At 44.9% G+C, this 14,376-nt stretch overlaps 1 long non-coding RNA gene and 1 pseudogene across 4 annotated transcripts; one reads left to right on the plus strand and one right to left on the minus strand.

The window, feature by feature from the left end:
- Positions 1–4,074: 4,074 nt before the first annotated feature.
- On the minus strand, positions 4,075–7,734 carry LOC123181081 (uncharacterized). 4 transcript variants are annotated; one of them, XR_006491488.1, is made up of 7 exons: positions 6,885–7,734; positions 6,729–6,792; positions 6,549–6,627; positions 6,409–6,450; positions 6,053–6,193; positions 5,144–5,319; positions 4,075–4,514 (listed from the first exon to the last, which is right to left on the minus strand). It is a non-coding gene; the product is annotated as an uncharacterized lncRNA (long non-coding RNA). The 4 variants fall into 4 exon arrangements; XR_006491490.1 differs by having other exon boundaries at positions 5,144–5,256; positions 6,885–7,733; XR_006491489.1 differs by having other exon boundaries at positions 4,075–5,256; positions 6,885–7,731.
- Positions 7,735–7,899: 165 nt separating this feature from the next.
- On the plus strand, positions 7,900–13,542 carry LOC123158548 (uncharacterized; annotated as a pseudogene).
- Positions 13,543–14,376: the final 834 nt, after the last annotated feature.

The raw sequence follows: 14,376 nt of genomic DNA on the forward strand, positions 1-14,376 counted from the left end.
TGGTGTCTCGGCACGACGAACTTTCGTAACGGTGCATACTCAGGGAGAACACTTGTACCTTGAAATTTAGTGAGAGATCATCTTATAATGCTACCGTCATACTAAGCAAAATAAGATGCATAAAAAAGATAAACATCACATGCAATCAAATAAGTGATATGATATGGCCATCGTCATCTTGTGCCTTTCATCTCCATCTCCAAAGCACCGTCATGATCACCATCGTCACCGGCTTGACACCTTGATCTCCATCAAAGCATCGTTCTCATCTCGCCAACTATTGCTTCTACGACTATCGCTACCGCTTAGTGATAAAGTAAAGCAATTACATGGCGATTGCATTTCATACAATAAAGCGACAACCATATGGCTCCTGCCAGTTGCCGATAACTGTTACAAAACATGATCATCTCATACAACAAATTATATATCATCACGTCTTGACCATATCACATCACAGCAAGCCCTGCAAAAACAAGTTAGACGTCCTCTACTTTGTTGTTGCAAATTTTACGTGGCTGCTACGGGCTTAGCAAGAACCGTTCTTACCTACGCATCAAAACCACAACGATTTTTCGTCAAGTGTGTTCACTACAAAAAAATACACTTCTGTGATGATACGTGTTTGTCACAATAGGTCACGTTTTCTGTCATGCATGTATATCCATGACAAATTTATGACAGTATCAAGATAGTCATACCTGTGCTGTCGTAGAAGTGTTCCATGACATTACCAAAATTATCATCACGGAAGTGTCCACTTCCATGACGATAAATCGCGCGTCACAGAAGTGCTTTCGTCAAGGGTGACCGACACGTGGCATCCACCGTAACGGAACGCCGCTAAGCTATCGGGTCCGGTTTTGGATCTGATAACCCGCTAACAGTCCGGACCAATGGGGATTTTCCACGTGTAAAATCATCATTAGCCGGAGGAAACACGTGTTGCCTCACCGTTGGGACAGATGTCATCCACTCATTGGACAGGAAGCGCCTATGATAGGTCGACACGTGGCACGGCCCAACAGTGGCCCATTCCGGTGAAAAAGGTCGGCCCAGTAAAAAATAGCAGGCCGGCCCATATAAGGCCTACTTGTGTCAGGTCCATTTAAGCCCACGACCCATACGAGATGTGCCAATTCGGCCCGTCAACGGCCCGTTAAAGATTTGACACCATTGCAGCCCATCGTCAGTTCGAGCCCGTTAACAGCCCGTTATATATTTGGGCTCAATATCGGCCCGATGAGATTTCGGCCTGTTAACGGCCCATTTAGTGGATGGGCCAATTTTCACAATGTACATCTTTCGGCCTTTTAGCGACCCATTTAAATATTGGGCTAATTTTCGACCCGGTGTGTCTTTCAGCCTGTTGACGGCCCATAAATCAGTTGGGCCATTTGTAGTCGGACCTGAGTTTCGGCCTTTTAGCGACCCATTTAAGTGTTGGGCCAATTTCCGGCCCGGTGTGTCTTTCAGCCTGGTGACGGCCCATATATCTGTTGGGCCATTTGTAGTCGGACCTGAGTTTTGGCCTTTTAGCGACCCATTTAAGTGTTGGGCCAATTCCCGGCCCTGTGTGCCTTTCAGCCTGTTAACGGACCATAAATGAGTTGGGCCATTTGTAGTTGGACCTGGGCCTTTTAACGGCCCATGCTCTTCATGGTCCAATACCAGCCCGGTTTGTCTTTCGGCCTGCTAAAGGCACACAACACAGTTGGGCCATGTACAATACGACCTGACTTTCGGCCTCTTAGCGGCCCATGCTCTTCATGGTCCAGTCCAAGCCCGTTGTCTCTTTCGGCCTGCTAAAGGCCCACAGTATAGTTGGGCCATATGTAGCCCGAACTTAGCAATGGCCTGATAACGGCCCGTGAAATCAATTGGGCCCACCTGTTGCCCACTTCGATGTCAGCATGTTAATGACCCGGGAGTTAAGAGGGCCGACCATTAACTTTCGGCCTGGTAACGGCCCATTAACTTAATGGGCCCACTAAAGTTCGCACATGTCTTTAGGCCAAATTAGATAATTTGAGCCCATTACGACAAGCAATTATGCACAGGAGCAAAACCGATCAAGCAAAGGTACGGCATACAGGGAAAACCGTTGCACATCCAGGATATATTACAAGAAATTACATCCACTGGGCAATCAAAAATTGATGGCAGTGCAAATAAATGAACAGAACCTAACGATCTACAACGTCAGAATCTGCAACCTCAGCACGGATGACGCCCATAAGCATGTGGGCAAGTTCTTGCTGCTTTGCTACACTGTCTCTGAAAACATTGATCAGTTGTTGTGTCGCACGACTCTGCACCTCTGATTCCTCCACCATTTCCATCATTCCTTCAGCCATTAATTGGTTCACAAACATGCATTTTTTCTGTTGCATTCGAGACAGAGGATACTGAACAGATTCAGATGGTGATTTTGGCAGGCTTGTATTATTGATAGTGGAGATTGTCTCGACCACTGCATCATAACATAAATTAGGAGGGAAACCAAACAGATTAATCCTGAGTTATTGGCATATTATCTGGCCTAGATTTATTGGAAAGAAACAATGGGCTTGCCTTGCTGTTTTCAGAGTTTGTCTTCTTATCTTCAGCAGCCTGCACCAAATTAAGACACTAGCATTGCTATCATTGACCAAGTCAGATAATAGGAAAGCAACATTGGCACAACGAACGTTTGCGCAACTAGCCAACACCAAATTAACACAATATGGCACAGCTATCATCAGCCAGGTAAGGTAATACGAAAGCAACATTGACACAATGAATGAATGGGCAACCAGAGCAGCACTACAATTCAGTAATGTGCATGATATGAGATAGTACACTCATCCAGCTCAGCATGCAAAACTACCAGGCAAATTTATTTACAAAAATCAACATTGGCGCCTTTAACATTTTGCTACAACTAATTTTAGATCAGACAAAGGTTGGATTCACGCCGATTAACAAAATACATGCTGATGTAAAAATATAGTGATATACAACAGGTACTTACATCAATATTGGAGCACAGAGAATTCCCGCAAGATATTTTCCTCGAATACAATGCCAATGAAGGAAATCTTTTATCATTTAACCTTACTAGTTGACCCGTTGCGCCAAATGGCGCAGAGACCCGCTAAAGCCATGTTATCGATGAAAATAGTTTCGTTTTGCAAGGACATATTCTATATTGATAGTAGAAAGCCCATGTGTTAAACCATGTTACATTGAAAATATGTTTACCACGATGTGAAATCCGAGTTTGAAAAAAAAAACATAACATGTACAAACTAGCTAAGGAACCATTGTTTTAATTGCAAATATAGTTATCACAATGAGAAATCTGAGTTAAAAAAACATATTTCCATAAAATGTATAGATTAAGGATGTATTTTTTAGCAGTGTTTGCACCAAACTTTTATTTCCCATGTGCACGAAACATAAAACCTCTTTGCCCATCAAACAAGACGCCGTCCGGCACGTTCCTACCGGCTCGGATGACAGCAAGATATGGGCCGGCAAAGTCGAGATACGCACTGTTTGTTCGGATGCGCACATGAACAGAAACTGTAGAAACACCCGAAGATGAACTGATCGCCACCTCCCATCCACCCACTTGGTTCACCGACGACTGCCCCATGCACCTGCACACGACTGTTTACTGAAGATCATCTCTAGAAAAAACAGAGCAGCCAACCAAAAGCATGTAGTTCAAATTTTGAACTGATGGAAGTTCTCTTTGGACGGGAGCAGACACCCGCTTACACCTCTCTGTATACCAGATTTCAGGGCAAGCATCGTTAAGACTTGTTGAGCAGGCCGAAAGGAAATGTGAACAGTCATTCAATTTCTCAACAAATTCAGACATCAGACTTCTGGGCATAAGAACACCAGTAACGCCCACACAGAGCAAAGTTTTAGGAATGATTTACCCGCAATGCTCACAGACCTGACTACATAGCACTATCTTCAGTTATTTGTCAAACACAATATATTTATCATGCTATGTTGCATTCAGAAAGTATAAACTACTACAGTAGTACAGTCTGGACCGCACGTGGATCCACACATACATAGAAAAATTGCATCTTAACAATTCACACACAATCTTTAATAATTCAGTACACCATAAGAGAAAATGCTCTAATCATACATCAGACATCAGAACCATGAAACTACTTATTCAATCACACCACTAATTTTCCCATTAACTGTCTTTCAGTCTTCCTACTAATGCCGAATCGCTTATCCCAAAAGCACAGGTTGTAAAAGTCATAGGCTTCTCCCGAAGTATCAAAACTCGTCCCCAATGTCAGTACTATGACATTGTCCCCTGGATTTTCCGAGAAACCTCGAATTATCTTCGGCAGCACCTGTCCTCACCCTGCAGTCAATGTCACACGTGTAAATAATTGTAGTTCTCCAAAAATATTTAAAACTGTTACACACTATGACATTGTCCCCTGGATTTTCCGAGAAACCTCGAATTATCTTCGGCGGCACCTGTCCTCACCCTGCAGTCAATGTCACACGTGTAAATAATTGTAGTTCTCCAAAATATTTAAAACTGCTACACTCAAGTAGCACATAATGCGCCTATTCGAGCATGATCAAGCTGTGTTGTTCGATTCTAACATCGGAACTGGCCGCCTTATGGCAGCATTGCACCAAACTTGTTTTCCCTCTGAGCTATGTCTCTGTTTTGCTTCCTGTTCTAGCATTTTTCACCTTTCCAATCCTAATGTGCCTATTCGAGCATGATCAAGCTGTGCTGTTAGATTCTAATGTTTACTTATGCTCCAGGGGTGTATCCTCATTTTTATGAATCTAGCAATCAAATTAAAATCACACCCCGTTAAAACAATCATGGTTCAATCCTAACACAGAACAGAGGACTGAATATACTTGAGCTGCAGCATTCAGGAATGCATAGACTCTGAATCTATACTACATGCGCTGACCATTTATTCAGCAGATCACATATTCACATACATTACCAAAACCTAGCAGCCGTCCATAGTCTTACTGCAAAGCCGTCAGTTCTGCAAATTTCACACCCTCAAGACGTTTTCTACATGTACATCTGAATCTCTTGGTCATGTGTGCCATCCGCCGCAACGCTATATTGCTAGTGTCACCATACCTGCGTGTCCACGCCGGAGATTTTGGGTCAAGCTGTTCAATCGACTGCTCGGACACTTGCAGCTCCCTTCTCCTCCCGCCGCCATTTGGGAATAACTCCGGGATGACTTCACACTTCACATAAGATACAATCTTGCATGAGAAGTAGAGTACCTTCTACTTATAATTTTTAGTTTCCTATGATCAAATGTAGACAGTTAAATGAAAGAAATGAATCTGTAGGTACTTAGTAGATTTATAACAACACGAGGTCATGTAACAGGCAGAATATAGCATCATGAGAACATAGGATCGAGATCATATCCCAGGCATCAAATTTTCCATACACACAATCGTACCCAACTAATGGGCTTGGCTAATAGTAGAACATAAGAAAGCATTAGTTAACTTAACAATCACCTGGAAAGTCAGTAGGGCTAGAAACATGAGAAACTAAATAAGATGGGTATGACTAAAAACAAAATAGCATGGTGCAGGTTCTTGTAGTGAAATAGATTGATGGTTACGTAAGCAATTCTACAAAAACAATTCAAGGAAAATTTAGGAACCATTTACTTTTTGCAAAGTGTGTATAGACTATTAACGGGAAATACCTAGATTATGGTCAGAAACCTAAAATGTATATTTAGCATTAGTTCCAATCTCATACTACACGCAGACTTTTGCATTACTCACTCTCCAACCAACATCTCACTATATTTAAGAACCCACTCTCTTCTTTCAAACTGGACGTAGAGGAACATTACTGCCTCCTATCCACATCTAGACCATTCCTAATCAAAATCGTGAATCATCTCCTAACCAAATCCCTAAAGAATGAATCTGCCATTTTACTCTGCCTACACAAGCCACACACACACGCTCAGAGAGAGAGAGAGAGAGAGAGAGAGAGAGAGAGCGAGATGAGAACCTTCAGGTATAGCAGAAGCCAACAACAGAATCATCCAGGTCTCTGAGGCGGCAGCGACACCAACGCGGCCGGACGATGTGGTGCGTGGCTGCAGGGGGGACCGAGTGCAGCCGCCTCAAAGAGCCCCTTCTCACCGTTGTCCTGTACGGGAGCAGCATTTAAAAGCACAATACAGATCTGAAGTAGAAGAATTTATTCTTCTGAATTCATATGGCATGGCACTGCTCTGGACAATGATGGCACATGTACGATGACTAATTTTCAGAAATCTTTTCCATTATTAATTGTTGGGAGATGCATCCAGTCAAGTACTTTAAGAGAAACACACAAATGTAGTAGAAAGGAAAGAAGAAAACCTTATGAGTCGAACGACGCAGCAACAGAAGAGATCGTACAACCTGTGAAATACACAAAAAACAAGCGGTCAGAGCACAATGACACACAGGCATGCAATGAACACTCGCCGGTCACGGAAGCAACATAATGGCCTATTTACCCGAGGCAGCAAGCAGAAGCACGTTGGGTTAGCAGCAGGACAGACGAGAAGAAGAAGCGCTGGCGACAGGAGAAGAAGGCTGGACCGTAGAATAAGCATCAGCACACACGCATTTCATCGAGCAGCACACATGCATTTCATAAAACATTATATAGGCAAGCACAAGAGGAGTGGACTAACCTCAATGTGAAGGAGAGACAAGACCCAAGGCTCGACGCAGCCGACAACAGGAAACCGTACCAAACTGCGCATGAACGAAACGAAGGCAAACATGCGAAATTAGCACAATGAATCCAAAGCAAAGGCGAAGAACATGCGAACCAGAGAAGGACGAACCTCAACCAGTGCAACCATCGAGCAGAGGAGGCCCATCGGAACAGAGCATGGGGCGGCCTCATCTCGGCCACCAAGCGGCAAGGCGAGGCATGTCGCCTGGTGCGGCTGCTGTTCCCCTCGTCCCATCGCCCAAAACTCCTTCCCGATACGACTCCTCTTTCTCCATTCCCCTCGTCCTCCAAGCGACGGGCGGTGGCCGCCGGCTGCCGACAGCAACGACGGCCTGAGCAGCTCCCATCCGCCCTTCCCCAGGTCACCCGCATCCCCTACCCCAATTCGCCGGCCTCTCCCTCCTTCCCAAGGTCGCCGGCTTCCCCTTCCTTCCCAAGGTCGTCGGCGTCCCCTTCCTTCCATAGGTCGCCGCCGGCCTCGCCTCAGGTCTCTTAACTCGCCCAAGGTCGCCCGCATCCCCTTCCCCAAGTAGCCGGCAGCATCAGCACCTTTCTCCTTCCCCTCGATCCGCACGAGCGGCTGCACCCCTCCCCCTCCCTTCCGTGCGTGTGCTCGTCCAAGGACGCCGTCGTCGACCTCGGCTGCTCCTCCACCACCTCGCCTCTTTCTCCTCCTCGCCTCCCATCGCTCGCGCGTAGGTCGCCGCCGCCGGAGAACAGGACAGTGCGGGGCTCTTCCTCCTTTTCCTCCCGCCGGATCTAAGGCGTGCGGCCGCGGAGGCGAGCCTCTCCGGTGACGGCGGCAAAGGGCGACCACATGGATCGAGGAGGAGGCGGCGGCTATAGTAGATCGATGGAGATTGAATACAGAAAGGGAAGCTCGCGAGATACTTTGCCACTCCATCTCCTCTCTCCAACCCGCAGACGGAGGTGAGGCACGCACGACGCGCACACGATGCATCGGTCAGCCAGGGGCCCACCCGCACATGCGCCAGCCAACCCGGCGCAGTCCTCGCAACTAACCACCGCGACGCACGACCGTGCAGCCGACAAGCGGACCAGCAGCAGGACCGGCCCACCTGTCATCGCAATAGAAAAGACGCGGGTGAATAAGCCGGGTACACATGCACCAGCCGAGCCCTACGCAGCTGCTCTTCGTAACGCACGACGCGGGTAGTGTGGGAGGAGCGGCCCCCCAGGCACACCGTGGGACGGGCAGCCAGTTCAACCGACGAGCGGGACCTGAAGGAACACCGGCCCACTTGTCATCGAGCCAGCACAGGCGCCGTCGAATAAACAAGGTATATATGCGTCGACCAACGACGCGCGCACGCGGCAGGGCAGGAGAGGCTGCGCACGCACCCAAAAACTGGCTACCCAGCCAATCAAATTCTGCCCGAGCCCACAAGTCATTGCCCACTCAAAACTGACCGCATGGTGAAAACGTCAACCCTTATTTCCACAGACGATCCAATGGCCAGCAACAAAAAAAGACAACGTTGACCAACATCGGACGGCCAACGAGGGGCAAAATCGAAGGGGCTCTGGAGGCCGAGTGCTCCCGCAACCTTATAGGTTTTAATTTTCTAAAGGAAAGTGTTGGTGGCCGGGGCGCCGGCGGAACGCTCGGGCCGGTCGCGCTCCGTGCGTTGGATCTCTTTTGATCCAAGGACGCTGTTTGCGTCACGTGTTACCAGACCCGTTATTTTTTTTAAACACGCACGGGTTATCCCTTTCCGTGTTTTTGCTGCAACCGCACGGGGGGGGGGGGTCATTTTGGTGCGAGGAGGCAGGGCGACCGGCGGGCGGCTGGCTTGTTGGCGCCTGGAGATCAGGAGCGGCAGCGGCGGCCCAAGGCGGATCTCGATTCTCCGGCGATCTAAGGCGCCCCCGGATGGTAACTCTCCCCTCGTCCTCTCCCTATCTTTGTGTTGTCTCCCCCTCCCCCATTGGCTTTAGGGTTAGGGCGGGTTATGGTGCGGGGCGAGGTTCCCGCGGGCCGCCGCCGGCGCCGGCGCGGACGGGGATGGGGTGGTGTTCCCGCGGGTCGAGGGAGCGGGTGGGGTGGTGTTCCCGCAGGGTTGTGGGAGGGGGCAGGGGTGGTGGTTATGGTGGCTAGGGATTTGGGATGGGATTAGGATCCCATTAGGATTTGTTTGTTCCACATATATGTAACATTTTTAGATGCAAAATGTTGTGGCCTGTGATAAGTTCAAAATGTTGTCGTTAGTAGCTTTTTTCAGTGGTGTTAGTAGCTTAAATTAAGCACTGTCCAACTGATAATGTATATTTTTTATGTGTGCTTATACATTTTTCCTTTTTGTAGATGTTGCAGGCACCTCTGGTGAGAATGAGGGGAGTAAGAAGGCTAAGAAGAAGAATAAGAAGAAGTACAATCTATGTGGCTTTAAGTCAAGGTTTAACTCAAAAAGGCTGGCTGAGATTGGGAAGCAAGTATCACCGGAAAAACAGAGAATCATAAGGGAGGGGCCGTTTGGAGACTTGTTGGACATCCGGTCTTTCAAGGTGCCCCATGAGCTCATTGAGTTTGTTGCGATGAACACGAATCACATACTCTCTGAGTTCAAACACAAGAACAAATCTATCACCTTCAGCAAGCTTATGGTGAAAAGGATTTTCAACGTGCCATCCGGTGATAGACCCGTGAAGCTTCTAAAGAAGAGTGATGAACATGATCTTCGCAGCATCTACAAGGAGGGGAACAGGGCTCCAATCGCCCATGTTGTCAAGTTGCTCATTAGTTGCAGTGAGGAGGACGTGGTTATGATAAATAGGACTTGGGCACTCCTTGCATTGGCAACAGTTTTGTGCCCGGGCACGGGCAATATGGTGAATCTCGAGTATCTTGCTTCCCTGGAAGATATGTCTTTGGTGCATGAATTCGCTTGGGATGAGCACTTGTTGGCACGAGCGATGGAGGAGGTTGGAGTCTTTCAAGAGAAGAAGAGGATGCAAGCAAATACAGAAAAAGCAGCAGAGTTTCAGATCGCTTCATGCCTTCCCATGTTAGCGGTATGCAACACAACATTATGAAATACCTTCATCTTTTTTCTTTGCTGCATGAAACCTTCTGTACATTTTCTATAGCTCGCATTTATGTTTTTGTTGGCTAATGTCCTTTTTACATTCCATGCAGATCATATACATGGATCATATTGATATCCCGCCCGGCCTCCCAAATGAGCATGCCATTGATTATTCCGTGCCGAGGATACGCTTTGTTTGCCAAAAGGATTTTGATTGGTTGGATAAAGTTGACAAGAACAAGCTCACTCTTGTCCAACCTTTCTACGGGAAACACACCCAAGTAATTTTGCTACACCCCCATGTTTTTTGCTCATTGAATTTGCATGTAGCAATCTTTGCTTTTCCATTTAGGTTATGGCGGCCTTCTTATTTGTCTCCCCTCATGTTTTGTTTTCCTAGATCCGGAGTTTGTGCAACACCCCCTATGCAGTACAACTCATGGGACAGGAAGTTGGTGCTGAAGCAGCCAGTGGGCAGGGAGTTGGTGCTGAAGCACCTAGTGGCCAAGGACTAGTGGCCAAGGAAGCCAAATTCAAGGTGCTGACATTCAAGCAAAGGACTCTCAATCAAACGAGGCTCAACAAAATGTTGATACTGAACCACACCTATCATCATCGCTCAAGCTGCAGCAATCATTCCCTAGCATGCAAGATCTAAGGGTACTCTTTCACAATCTACACTATCTTTTTCTTTGTATTCATTTCCTGTTTACCTTTGGCTTTGCATTATTTACTATACCCAGTTGCAAGTGTATATTTTGTTTGCTGCATCCCTCATTCTGATGTGCTACAACCATGTTCTGTTTTTGCTTCATATGTGGTTTAAGTTCATACCTACTAGGCTTTTTCGCTGCATCCATATGTCTAGTGTGCTACAACTACATTCTGTTTTTGCTTCAAACATATCATAATTTTGCTACATCCATATCAATAATTTGCTACCTAGAGGTATAGACCATTTGTTTTTTATGCTTCATCCATGACAGTAAATTGCTACAATCACACTATTTATTTGATACATAGTGACACAGCACCACACCTACTTGTTTCTTGCTTCATCCATACCTCTAATGTGCTACACCCACATTTGTGTTTTTTTTACATCCATACTTCTCAAAATCTGGATATACTTGTCACTAAAAATGTTGGACACTTGCCTTCTTGTAGGTACCAACTCAGTTTCAAATGCTCTACGACAAGCACAAGGGTATTTTTGCAGCAGAGGTGGATGGTGTAGTAGGCAAGTTTGGACAGTGTTTAAAGGGATTGCAGTGCAACCGGATGGCCGCTCTCCTTCGTGATGTTGGAGACGCCATCACAGCTACCAATGAGCCCAACTTTTCCTTTGAAGCACCTATCATGGACGAATGTCGCGGAAAAGAGAATGATGCTAAAGCTGCAAATGCCGACATTGGTGCTCAAGCTCAAGCTCAAGGTACAACACCTAGCATCAACAAGGATGAAGTCACCGGATTGAACCTAGAAGTTGCAACAGAGGCCTGCGGAAACTCGTGAGCAACAAAGAGTGAGTTTCGAGATGGAAGGCAACGCCTCACCTCACAGCCCCCCACTCTTCTATGATGCACCCAGGAGTGCGACAGCCGGCATTTGGGACGACGAGCCATCTTGTGAGTTGTTCCCAAAGGGCTCCGAAGACTATGAGATGATGCATTCCACGGATGAGCCTACAATTAAGAAGAGCACAGTCAGCCCCATCTATGCAAACATCCCCGTGTTCCTTCCTGTTTCAGACGATGATGACAGCCCAAGTATGCTTCCTTCCTCTTGCATCATTTCTTTTTGTTTTTCTCCATATCATTTTTTTCACATTTGTGTGATTCCAGCAAATTCTTTTTGTACAATCTCTTGCAAACTCATCCATTTTTTTTTTTGCTACAGCTCCTAAGATGGTCGCTATGGAAGAGCATTTTGCTGATGCAAGCAGTGGCCCTAGCACACATGACAAGAACACTAGGAAGAAGAGGATGGCCAAAGTTCCAGCCATAAAAAATACCAGGGCAAAGAAGCAAAAGGTCGACAAGGCTGCAGAAATGTATGAGAAGTTTGTAAAGCATGGAAAACCATTGAGGAAATCACAACCCAATGAACAAGTGTGAGCTACCTAAGCCCTATCTGTTTTTGCTTTCTATTTTTTTTCTGCTCGAAACAAATGATTCATTCGGTTGCATCTATGGTAACAGGACGCCTTTCATCAAGCTAGGTGGATTTTTCATTGGATACAAGAAATTCCTTGTATGCTTCAAGCCTCGCGGGGATATGAATGATGAGGTTATGTCCCTATGTATCGAGATGAACAACCTCGCATCCCGTGCAGCAAAAGAAAGGGATGTGAAGAAATACATGTTCTCAGTCCACGCGGGGGTAAGCTTTTGTAAAAACAAGCAATGCTTCATTCCTTTCTTACTTTCACATTTTCGTTGCAACACACACTAACCATTTTGTTGTATCTTTCAAGTAGATCCTACTAAAACAAGACCCATCAACCTTCCAACCAGCAAAACTCATGGCTGAGCTTGAAAGGGCTATGAAATTGTTCAAGGTTCAAAAGTTTGACCTCAGTTTCACGAAGCTTTCTTTTGTTCCACACCACAAAATACTAACAAATATGATCCAATGATGCGACGCGGCTGTAACATTTTTTACATGTTCTGAGTACCTTTTTGCCTTTCTTTTGTTTTTTCTAGCTTTTTTTACAATTGTGCATGATCGCCATTGGATAGTTGTCTGCGCAAACTTGCTTCACAAGCAGTGGAATGTATTTGACTCAATCCATTCAAAAGGAAAACAATCTCCTTTGAAGAAGCAAGCCAATAACCTGGTAGGCTCATGCTCTCTATTTTTTTTCTGTTTACCCTTCTGATTCATCTACATAAATGCCCTGTTGTCATCTTTACACACCTCATTTTATTTTATTTTGAAACTTTTGTATGTGTTTTCGGTGCTAGATCACAAACTTTACAACCCTCGCACAAGAGTGCAGCGAATTCAATGTCAATGTTGGATCCTTCGCCCGTGTTGACCTAGAGGATTACCCAAAGCAAGATACCCTGTGAGTTTTCTTTTTGAATTTTGCTTCAATCATGTTTTTGCATATCATCATCAAACTAGATCACAAACTTTTTGAACTTTTTTTTATGTCACAGATGTGATTGTGGCTTTTTTGGGCTCAAATATGTGGAGAACTATGATGGGAAGTCAATGAGAGAGTTCAAGCAGGTACACATTTTTAATTTTTTGTCTTGTCATTTTGTTACAATCTACTTTCTTTGTTTTCAATACTCATGCAACAGAAGAATACCATGTGTTGTTTTTGCTTCATATGTGGTTTAAGTTCGTACCTACTAGGCTTTTTTGCTACATCCATATGTCTAGTGTGCTACAACTACATTCTGCTTTTGCTTCATTCATATAATAATTTTGCTACATCCATATCAATTTTTTGCGGTGGATGGATGTGAACTCTTTGCATTCACCACTCATGCAACACAAGAATAACTAGTATCATACTTGTTTTACCTTTTGTTTTCAATACTCATGCAACACAAGAATAACTAGTATCATACTTGCTTACTTTTTGTATTCATTTTTTACAGGAAGACATGGCGCGATACCGCATCGATGTGGCATACAACCTTTTTCAGTCACCCAATGAACAATGCCCCAAAGGAGCGGGCGTTCAAGGATGAGTTGGCGGCTTGATTTTCTAGAAGGTTCAAGACCAACAAGCTTGTTTCTTCGTTAGGTCTAGATCATGTCCGAGGTGGTAGCGTTCTCATAGGATTAGAGTAGTGCGCGTTCGTATGTAAACTGTTGATACCTCCAGTGAACATATGTGCCCTTTTGGTATGTAAGCCGATGATAACTTGATATTTTGGATGATGCACTTATGTTTTTAATGGATGCGTTCTTCTGTTTGCCAACTTGATCATGCATTGACAATTGTTTTTTGTTTCGCTGGTTCTAAAATATGATAATATTTCAAACTTCATCCATCGAAGTTTCAAGGGAATCTGTGTGCATTTTTTTCCCTCAAAACATATTTTCTGAAAAATAATATGTGAATGCTACTTTTGTCACACACTTAAATTGCTGGAAGCTCACAGGAAATAGCTACAACCTTCTGTTAGATTTGTTGCAGAGCCAAAATATACATTTTTACCTGCAAATTAGCTACATCCCTACAATATTTTTGCTGGAAGCATAATGTAAATAAGCTTCCTTTCCCAACTTTTGCTGTACAGCTAAATCAACACTTTAAATCATTCAAGGATTTTTCCTTTTCAAACTTGTTATTTTGCTACAACCATGTTTTAAAAAGCTTCAACCATGTTTCCTTAAAGCTGCAACCATATTTTGAAAAAGTTTCAACCATATTTTGAAAAAGTTTCAACCATGTTTTCCAAAAGCTTCAATCATGTTTTTCAAAAGCTTCAAACATGTTTCCTAAAAGCTGCAACCTTGTTTACAGAAGCTTCAACCATGTTTTCAAAAAGCTTACCCCATGCTTTTCAAAAGCTTAAAACATGTTCATTA

The sequence above is a fragment of the Triticum aestivum genome, chromosome 1D (assembly GCF_018294505.1).
Source record: "Triticum aestivum cultivar Chinese Spring chromosome 1D, IWGSC CS RefSeq v2.1, whole genome shotgun sequence".
Taxonomy (NCBI): Eukaryota; Viridiplantae; Streptophyta; class Magnoliopsida; order Poales; family Poaceae; genus Triticum; species Triticum aestivum.